Source organism: Lolium perenne, chromosome 6, assembly GCF_019359855.2.
Source record: "Lolium perenne isolate Kyuss_39 chromosome 6, Kyuss_2.0, whole genome shotgun sequence".
Taxonomy (NCBI): domain Eukaryota; kingdom Viridiplantae; phylum Streptophyta; class Magnoliopsida; order Poales; family Poaceae; genus Lolium; species Lolium perenne.
The window spans coordinates 176,214,638-176,224,920 of record NC_067249.2 but is presented as its reverse complement, the minus strand read 5'-3'; positions in this window follow the sequence as shown (position 1 = coordinate 176,224,920).

The following is a 10,283-nucleotide window of genomic DNA, read 5'->3' as shown; positions in this document are numbered from 1 at the left end:
ACTCACATGACTTTATGTCGATTTAACGAAAATAGGGCGAATTTAAACTACATGGGCGGGATAGTTTGAATTGTGCGCGCGGCAAAGGGAACCGCCTATTTCTCAACCTTGTGCACGGCAAATTACACACGTAACTCCATTAAACACCACCTACCGGGCGGCCCGGCCGCATGACCCCCACCCACCGCTACACAACTTATCCCCGTCCGTGCGAAGAGCTTCCCCTCCCCGTCCCGTCCGTGCGAAGAAGAAGCTTCCCCTCCCCGTCGTTCTTCTCGAGACGCACCAGCGGTCAAGTTGATCCACGGTAGTGTTGCTATCTCTAGCTCAATCATGCATCGGGCAAGATGGCCTAACGATTTATATTTTCTTGATGCTGCTAAAAAAATTGTCAGTATGCTCGAACTAATTGGCACTTTATAGTTTTCCGCTCGATTTGTCCTCGATCAATTTGTTCATTTGCGTGGGCATATAGAGTCAGTTCTGCACTCGATCCGTTAATTTGCTGAAATGCCATGGCAGAGATTTGTACATGATCTGTTTGCTAAAATGTCGATGGGCATTTTTTGTTTTGTACTCGACATGATTGCTGAAATGCATAATCATGTACTAGTATAGTTTTGTACTCGATGGATATACATTTCCTACTTCGCCTTAAATTAATCACCAACCATTGTATCTCATAATTAAATAGATGGACAGAACTTGGATACTGCATGGACACTTATGTTCCCCTTCATATATAAATGGTGTTCAACCCTTTATGGGGTTTATTAGAGCTCATGAAGGTCACGACCTGGACGTGTATTGCCCGCGCTGCACATGTATGAATGGTGAGAAGAGGCCTCACCATGTAGTGGAAGATCATTTACACATTTTTGGGATGGACCGCACATATGTTAGGTGGGTTTATCATGGTGAACCACATAATGATCCTTCAGCGGGAGAAGCAGATCTTGCTCACACTGTATGTGTGCTGGCATATGTAGTTAATTATTTATATTGATGCTGCCGCTGTTTCGATCAATAGTTTGCATTGCTGTGCAAGTTATGTACTCAAATTTAACTTGTTGCAGATGGATGGACGGGAAGGAGAGAAAAAGCGCTTGCTTCAGAACCGGGTTTCAGCTCTGGGACATGTGCTGTGCCAGATGAGAAGGTAAATATGTAAAACGGCATTTGTTCAGGTTGCATCCCTTAGATGTTTGTCTAATCTGTTGATGTACTAATTGCAGAAGCATAGAGTTGAAGAGGTCTCTCAGTTTGATGGGAGATTTGAAGATGAATCTCAGTTTGATGCACCTGTGGATGGTACTGATGACGGGCCTTTCATAGACGAAGGTCCTGCACCTGAGATTATCCAGCCTACAGAAGGAGGCCGTGGATCGAGTACACAGCTTTGCGTTGAAGTGGATGCACGCCCAGAGATCATCAGTGGCGTCCGGGTAGTCTCAAGACCACCCAGCCCTGATGCACCTGTGGATGGTACTGATGACGAGCCTTTCATAGACGAAGGTCCTGCACCTGAGATTATCCAGCCTACAGAAGGAGGCCGTGGACCGAGTACACAGCTTTGTGTTGAAGCGGATGCACGCCCGGAGATCATCAGGGGCGTCCCGGTAGTCTCAGGACCACCTAGCCCTAATGCAAAGTGTTGAGCTACTTTATGATTCGTACTCTTATGTTCTGGTGCTGTAGTATGTACTATCTTTGTTATGATTTGTACGCCTTTGGCGCTAGAACTATAATTAAGCATTCAGTGGATGATCGCGTTGCAAAATTTGACACCCACACAATCAGTTCATCGTATGAGTAGTAGCACAATTACTTCTACAGCCAGTCCTGCCAGCGCATTAATTGGTAGCATGAAACACTTTCAGGCACTCCTCCTACGATTCATATTAATTGACTCAATTTTGTCTAGATATGGATGTATCTAGATGCATTTGTTAACTAGACTAACAAACTTGAGTCGCTTAATATGAATCGGTAAAACCGCCCAAGTCCTCCAGCAGCTAGTTTATTGACTCTGGACTCCAAGCCTCTCGCGGCAAGCCATCGACGAAGCTTTGACCAGATCTTGGCCCGCTTTTTTTTTGCGAATAGCAAAGCTTTGACCAGTTCCTCTCGGGATACAGCACGCCGGTGAGCTTGCACGGTTGCCGTGAGCACTTTCCGGCGGAACTTACTCTGCAGCGCCCTCAAGCCACCGCTGCGAGACAGCACGCAGTGCCTCGAGGTGGACGGAACGGACGAACTCAGGATCTCAGGGCGGGGGGTCCGCCTCGTCCGGGAACGATCTCCAGCGGGTTAACGAGGACATGCATGGCGGCCAGGGGATTTGGTTTTTTTTTGTTGTTGTTTGAGCTTGGGATTTGGGGTTTTTTCGGATAGTGGAGGAGGAACCGAGGAAGAGGAAGGAACAGCCCGCGTGCTTGGTGCGTGGCAGTGTGCTTGAATTTCGAATTTTTGTGAAATGTTTCATTTCCCCGCTACAATTCGGGGGTTTTCTTGACGCGCCAATGCGTCCCGCCGTGCAGGTTCAAGTGAATTTGGGGTACCACACTATGGGCCCCAGTTTCAATGAGACATGTAATGACTAGTCACATCAGTAAGTTCACTGTGTAATAAAATATGTTACCCTCCCCTTTATGTAGCCCCCTTTGTCTCTCCCGATCGAGTGCCGACAGCCGACGGATGCAAGCCGCTAGCTCGATCCCCTCCTTTCGCCTCCACCGTCCAGGCATCCAGCTTGGAGGGGCAAGCTGCATCTAGACCAAGCGGATTAGGTAGTACTAGTAATGCTCTTTCCTTTCTCGAGATCGGTTCTTTTTTCCTCACCTCGATATCTTGCGCATCTACTATTTCCTATTCCGGGGCGAAGGGGTGTCTTCTCGGTCACCCTCGCGGCCGGGAGTGATTGATGGGGGCGGGGGGCGGGGGCTACCTTTGCTTGGATTGGGGTGTTCTTCCTTTATTTGTCGACATTTGCAACCTTTGTAGTTTCTGCAGATCCTCAATGTATCTTTTGTCAGCTTGTACAGGAAAGGAAATACCTCGGTGGTGGTGGGGGGGCAATGGAGCGTAAGGCCACCACGCATGTGGGCAGTTGGCTGAGCCTGAGCTGCATCCCCACCCCGCAGCGTGTACTCCGTTTGCTTATCCACTCTGTCCGTCTCCGCATCCTCAATCTGTTCCTCGTTCGGAAGATGCTTAAAGTAGCACATGTCTTCACTGTTTGTGCATAAAGCCTCTGTGACACCATGCTCTATATTCTCTGTATCGGGTTGGTACCTCCAGGTTCCGTGGCCGAGGCTATGGGAAACGAGAATAGCGCCCACCTGCTGCAGGAGCATGGCCCGATCTGCAAGACAAGAAGCGAAATGCCACCGTCGAGTTGGGCGGGGACCGCCGAGGGGTAATTTTTTTAACCAACTTACCATGATGTAGTCTCGAATCGATACTCCCTCATATCCAAATTAATTGACTCAACTATCTGTAGATACGGATGTATCTAGATGTGTTTTTAGCTCTAGATACTACTACCTCCATCCCAAAGCTTAGGGATTATATTATTTTTAGAAAGTCAAACTATACCATGTTTGACTAAGCTTTTACCAAAAATCATTAACATGCAAAATACAAAATTAATATCATTAAATAGGTTGTGAAATATATTTTCCTACGGTATCTACACAATATTATATTTGTTGATAGAATGTTCTAAAATTTTGGTCAAACTTTACTTGTTTTGATTTCTCAAAAATAAATAAGCCTTAAGCTTTGGGATGGAGGTATCTAGACAAAGCTGAGTCAACTGGAGTAGTTTTTTTTGTCTGTCCATAGCTAGTGTTCATGGTGCAAAAGGCTAAGAGCATCCACTATATGCATCGGTCTATCTCATACAGTAATTCAATATCACTGCTGAGGTCTGCCTTTTGTTTTGCTATTCATATGCAGACTAAAACTTTAGGGCCTTTACTCAAAAGGAAGATCAAAACTGCGGCTGATCAGGCTGCCAGTATGTTGATGCCACCCCCATCTTCTAAATGCCTCTACAAGCACAAGGCCACGCGCCCGCTGGGTGGTGATCTTTTAATGAATATGGTATATTTTCTTAATCCACAAAACATGCCTTGATATTTGTCTGTTTATTGTCGGTTTTTTCTAATGCTTGCCAAAAGTTTACAACAACAACAACAACCAAGCCTTTCAGTCTCAAACAAGTTGGGGTAGGCTATAGTTGAAGCCCATAAGATCTCGAAGCCAAAAGTTTAGAAACACCAAATTCGTTTGCTTACAATCATCATACAGTAATGTTCATCTACTCTCCAGTTCCCCTAACCCAACAAAAAATGATGTTAATTACGATTTTTAGATTAAAAGAGCACCATTAGGCGCTGTTAATTATGATTTTGAGATTAAATGTCATTTGCAATTGCTAATTACAATTTTGAGGCAAATAATTAGTTTAACCTTGATCTGTTCCGCTCTCCATTTTTCCCAACCGAAAAAATGTAACCATTCCATTCTCTGAAATGGAACCATTCCATTCCATTCCACGCTATTTCAGAACCGAACACACCCTTGCATTGTTGTGAACTGTTGTCCATACACAGCCATACCCTTCCACTTACATCCAGCACTATATGCATCAGTCTGTCTCAGAGTCATTCAATATAACTGCTGAGATCTGTTCCCATTCTTATGCAGGCTGAAACTGCTGCGCCTTTACTCAAGTGGATGCAAAATGAGGCTGATGAGGCTGCTGTGAGGACGATGGTGCCGGCACCATCATCCGAAAACCTCTACAAGCACAAGGCCATGGGCCAGCTGGGTGGTGACCTTTTAATGAATCTGGTATATTTTCTTAATCCACATACATGATTTTATTATTATCTGTTTAATTACTGTTGGCTTTGCCTAATGCTTACCAAAAGTTCAGAAACACTGCATCTGCTTACAATCATCATACACTAATTTTTCACTTTTTAGTCTATCTCATCCAGTATATAAACTGTTGAGTTCCGTTGGCTTCTTTTGTAATCATTTGCATTGTTGTCAACTGTTGTCTATGCACAACCCTATTCTTCCACTTACATCCTGCACTTTTTGCATCAGTCCATCTCATAGATTTATTAAATATCAATGATGAGTTCTATTGCTATTCATATGCAGGATGAAGCTTCTGTGCCTCTACTCAAATGGATAAAAAATGATCCTGATGAGGCTGCTGTGAAGATGATGGTGCCGCCACCATCTTCTGAAAACCTCCTCAAGCACAAGGCCATGGGCCACTGGGTGGTATCCTTTTTAAGCGGTATATTTTCTTAATCCTCATACATGATTTGATTTGTCTCGTTTATTGCCGCTTTGTCTAATTATGCTTACCAATAGTTCTAAACACACACAACCCTATTCTTCCACTTACATCCAGCACTATATGCATCGGTGTCTCATAGATTCATTTTATATATCATTGATGTCTCGTTGCTCATCATCTTTCATATGCACGAAACTGCTAAGCCTTCATTGGTCAAAAGGATTGCAAGCTGGCCGATGAGGCATCTGCAGAGGCTGCCACCAAGTTATCGTCACCCCCACCTTACGGATGCTTATATAAGCTCAAGTCCAAGGACTAGCCGGGCCGTAACCATCCAAGGGTTCGGGTATATTTTCTTAAGCCACATATACATGCCATGATTTATTTACGATATTATCACCGGCTCTTCTCTTGCTTCTTGGAATTCGAAACGCCAAATTAGCATGCTTATATTCATCATACACTAAATTTTGACTGCTCAGCTTTGTAACATAGTGTTATGCACTCGCTTGTCAACATTTGCATTGCTCTGAACTATGCACTTTACACAACCTAATTCTTCCACTTACATTCAGCGCTACGCACCAGTAGTACCTCCCATGTTTCCTTCACCATCCTGATGCCGAGCTTGCGGGAATATGGCGGGCCCATGTACATACCCCGCATATAACACCTCCTATGGCTCTATCTACCTTTCTAATAACTCCTTCACAGAGTTACTGTATGTATTCTCGGTGGTTTAGCATGAATTGGCATATAGTAAAGTCTAGTTTTTAGTCTTCCTGCTTCTTACATTAGTATCAATTTTCACTGCAGATCGTACCTTGTGAACTTCGTCCAATGATTAACCAGATGTGTCCGCATGAAGGGTCTTTCACTATGCATGGCAATGGCAAATTGATGAACACCTACACGGTCTATGAGGTGTATGTCTACAAGACGCAGGCCATCACATATTTGTATGGACATGATTGGAGAAAGTTTGCTTTTGACTACTGTCTGAAGAAGGGCGACGAGCTAAGCATCAGAAACTCAAACGGGCAGATATACGTAATCGCTACGAGTTGGAGACACTTCCAAATATATAATATGTAACTTTTTTGTACTCATATCCTTTGATTCTTTTGCATTCTCGAGCAGTTGTTCTAAACCATTCCCTCTGTTCTAGCTTGCTGGGTTTAACATGATCAAAGCTGCAGATCCCCGATGGAACAGAGCGGATGTCACAAAGGGCACCCACACCAAGACCGGCACCGCTTCCCACTCTCTGCATCAAGCACCGATTCTGTACTCAAGACCGTTTATTGCATCTACCCGAGGCCCCTACATCAGCATTGGTTCTGTAGAGGCCCCATATACTACACCCGCCTAGCAGGCTCCCGCATCAAGACCTTTGGTTCCTCTAGCTGCACCGTGATCGCACCTGCCCAACAGTCTCTGCATCGGCACCGGTTCCTCTAGAGGCACCGTTTATTGCACCTGCCCAGCAGTCTCCTGCATCAGCACCAGCTCGTGTACCAGCCTGTGCTCCGCACCTGCCCCACCCGGATCACCGAGGTCTCAACTCATTCTTTGTGGCCACCCGTGTGGTGACCAGGACGCATCTGAAGGCTATGTTCGTGAGTATATGACAGCATAACTGCTCTTATCTTGATGTCTTCTCTGCTCAAAGTCTCACATGGTTCAGTCTTCAGTGCATTGGTGCCATTGACTAATTTTTGTTGGTATCTCTTGCTTTGAATCAGAAATTTCCTAAAAGTATCGCCAAGGATCTCAATGCTGGCCGAAGGGGCAAGATTTCCCTCGTCATGGAGAGTGAAGGTCTCACCGTGGAGGGACGGTACTCCGTCGGTCCACAGAGATGGCCGCTTGGCTGTTACTTCCAGGTGGAAAAAGTTCATTGACGGTGCCAAACTTCGCATTGGATCAAAGTTGAAGGTCAAGATCTTTCGATGCCACTGTGACATGCTGGTCATCAAGTTTGCGGTTGTCTAGTTCTATTGTCCCATGATCCCTTACCAAATGCATTTGTAGTTATACTTATATAAGGTTATCTTATCTGAACTGCTAATTAATTGTATGGGTGGTAAAACTCTGGCAAGCTTTTGCTCTTAGCAAGTATGTATGTATGATCAGCTATTATGATAACTAATGTTTGTGTTCATCTTAATTTGCATTTCCGAATTAGAAAAAAACTTAATTTCTATTTTGGCTGACCTGTTAGAGAACTATCAGATTGAATCCACAACATGATTCAAATAGATTCATTACACCAAGCCACATGTCTTGACCTTGCTATACACTAGTTCCATTAATCAGTGCAAGAAGGCTTACCTGAGCTGCCTGAACCACGGCAGATTCGAATCCACCTTAGCTATCTAGCTAGAAATACAACCTTTGCAGAAATAGGATTTGCAGTACGGGGAGGCTGACATTGGGGACCCATGAGCCAGCAGCGTCGTCAACGTTTTAAAGGCGGCAGGAGATCGAAACAAAAAAAAAAGCCAAAAATCAGTTGGTAAACAAAATCCAAGAAATGAAACTTTTACCTTTCTAAGAGGATGACATGCGGGACCCATGAGGCAGCAGCATCCTCAACTATTCCAAGGCGGCAGGGGATCAAAATAAAAATAGGAAATAGCCAGAAATTAATTAGGGTAAAAAATAAATCTATCAAAGGAAACCTTTATTGTTCATAGAGGATGACATGTGGGACCGACCTGCCAGCTGCGTCGTCATGGTTTCAATGGGAAGGCGATCAAAAGAAAAAGGCAAATAACCGTAAATTAGGGGTAAAAAATAAATCCAACAAAGGAAACTTTTATTGTTCATAGAGGATGACATGAGGGACCCATGAGCCAAAGAACTTCCTCAACGTTTCAAAGTCCGCTTGAGATTGAAAGAAAAAGGCAAGTGACCAAATATCAGGAGCCAAAAATAATCCAAGAAAAGAAATTTTATTGTACATAGAGGATGACATGCGGGTCCCATTTTGCAGCAGCGGTCTCAACATTTCCAAGGCGGCACAGCACCAAAAGAAAAATGAAGTAGCCGTAAATCGGGGGTGAAAAAAATCCAAGAAAAGAAAGATTTCAATTGGGCTGCATCTGGACATCTGGGCCTTCGAACTATCCTGCTGGGCCTTTTGACTCGTACAATTTCAGCCCACTCCAAAACAGGAAAGTTTGGATTTTTCTAAAAAAAAAACAGGAAAGTCCTATGCTTCGCAAAAACACAAAACAAGGAGATTCAACATATAAGTTTGTTTATGTAAAAATAAAAATTTAATTTATCCGTTTGCAATAGCTCAGAGCAAAATACAATGTTTATTGTCTGCAAAATAATCAAGATATCACATGTTTCTTGTACAGGGAGGCTGACATCGGGGACCCATGAGCCAGCAGCGTCGTCAACGTTTTAAAGGCGGCAGGGGATGGAAAGAAAAAATAAACAAAAAATCTGTTGGTAAAAAATACAAGAAAAGAAACATTTTCGTTCTGAGAGGATGACATGCGGGACCCATGAGGCAAAGACATCCTCAGCGTTTATTGTTCATAGAGGTTGACATGTGGGACCCGTGAGCCAGCAGCGCCCTGAACGTTTTAAAGGCTGTAGGAGATCGAAAGAAAAAATAAGCCAAAAATCGTTTGGTCAACAAAATCCAAGAAATGAAACATTTACCGTTCTGAGAGGATGACATGCGGGACCCATGAGGCAGCAGCATCCTCAACGATTCCAAGGCGGCAGGGGATCAAAGGAAAAAAGGAAATATCCCGAAATTAATTAGTGGTTCAAAATAAATCCATCAAAGGAAACTTTTATTGTTCACAGAGGATGACATGTGGGACCGACCTGCCAGCTGCGTCGTCATCGTTTCAAAGGGGGCAGGAGATCAAAAGAAATAGGCAAATAGCCAGAATTTAGGGGTCAAAAATAACTCCAAGAAAGGAAACTTTTATTGTTCGTAGAGGATGACATGCGGGACCCATGAGCCAGCAGCTTACTCAACGTTTCAAAGGCGGCATGAGATCGAAAGAAAAATGCAAGTGACAAAATATCAGGAGCCAAAGATAATCCAAGAAAAAAACTTTATTGTACATAGAGGATGACATGCGGGTCCCAATTAGCAGCAGCGGTCTCAACGTTTCAAATGCGCCTTGAGATCAAAAGAAAAAGAAAGTTGATTGTACATAGAGGATGACATGCGGGTCCCATGAGTCAGCAGCTTACTCAACGTTTCTAAGGCGGCAGGGGATCAAAAGAAAAAGGAAATAGCCAAAAATCAGAGGGTGAAAAAAAACCCAAGAAAATAAACTTTTATAGCACATAGAGGATGACATGCGGGTCCCATGAGCCAGCAGGTTCCTCAACGTTTTAAACGTGGCATGAGATCGAAAGAAAAAGGCAAGTGACCAAATATCAGGAGCCAAAAATAATTCAAGAAAAGAAACTTGAGTGTACATAGAGGATGACATGCGGGTCCCATTTAGCAGCAGCGGTATCACCGTTTGAGAGGCTGCACGGGATCGAAAGAAAAAGGCAAGTGACCAAATATCAGGAGCCAAAAATAATCCAAGAAAAGAAATTTTATTGTACATAGAGGATGACATGCGGGTCCCATGAGCCTGCAGGGTCCTCAACGTGGCATGAGATCGAAAGAAAAATGCAAGTGACCAAATATCAGGAGCCAAAAATAATTCAAGAATAGAAACTTGATTGTACATAGAGGATGACATGCGGGTCCCATTTAGTAGCAGCGGTATCACCGTTTGAGAGGCTGCACGGGATCGAAAGAAAAAGGCAAGTGACCAAATATGAGGTTCCAAAAAAAATCCTAGAAAAGAAAGTTTTATAGTACATAGAGGATGACATGCGGGTCCCATTTAGCAGCAGCGGTCTCACCGTTTGAGAGGCTGCACGGGATCGAAAGAAAAAGGCAAGTGACCAAATATGAGGTTCC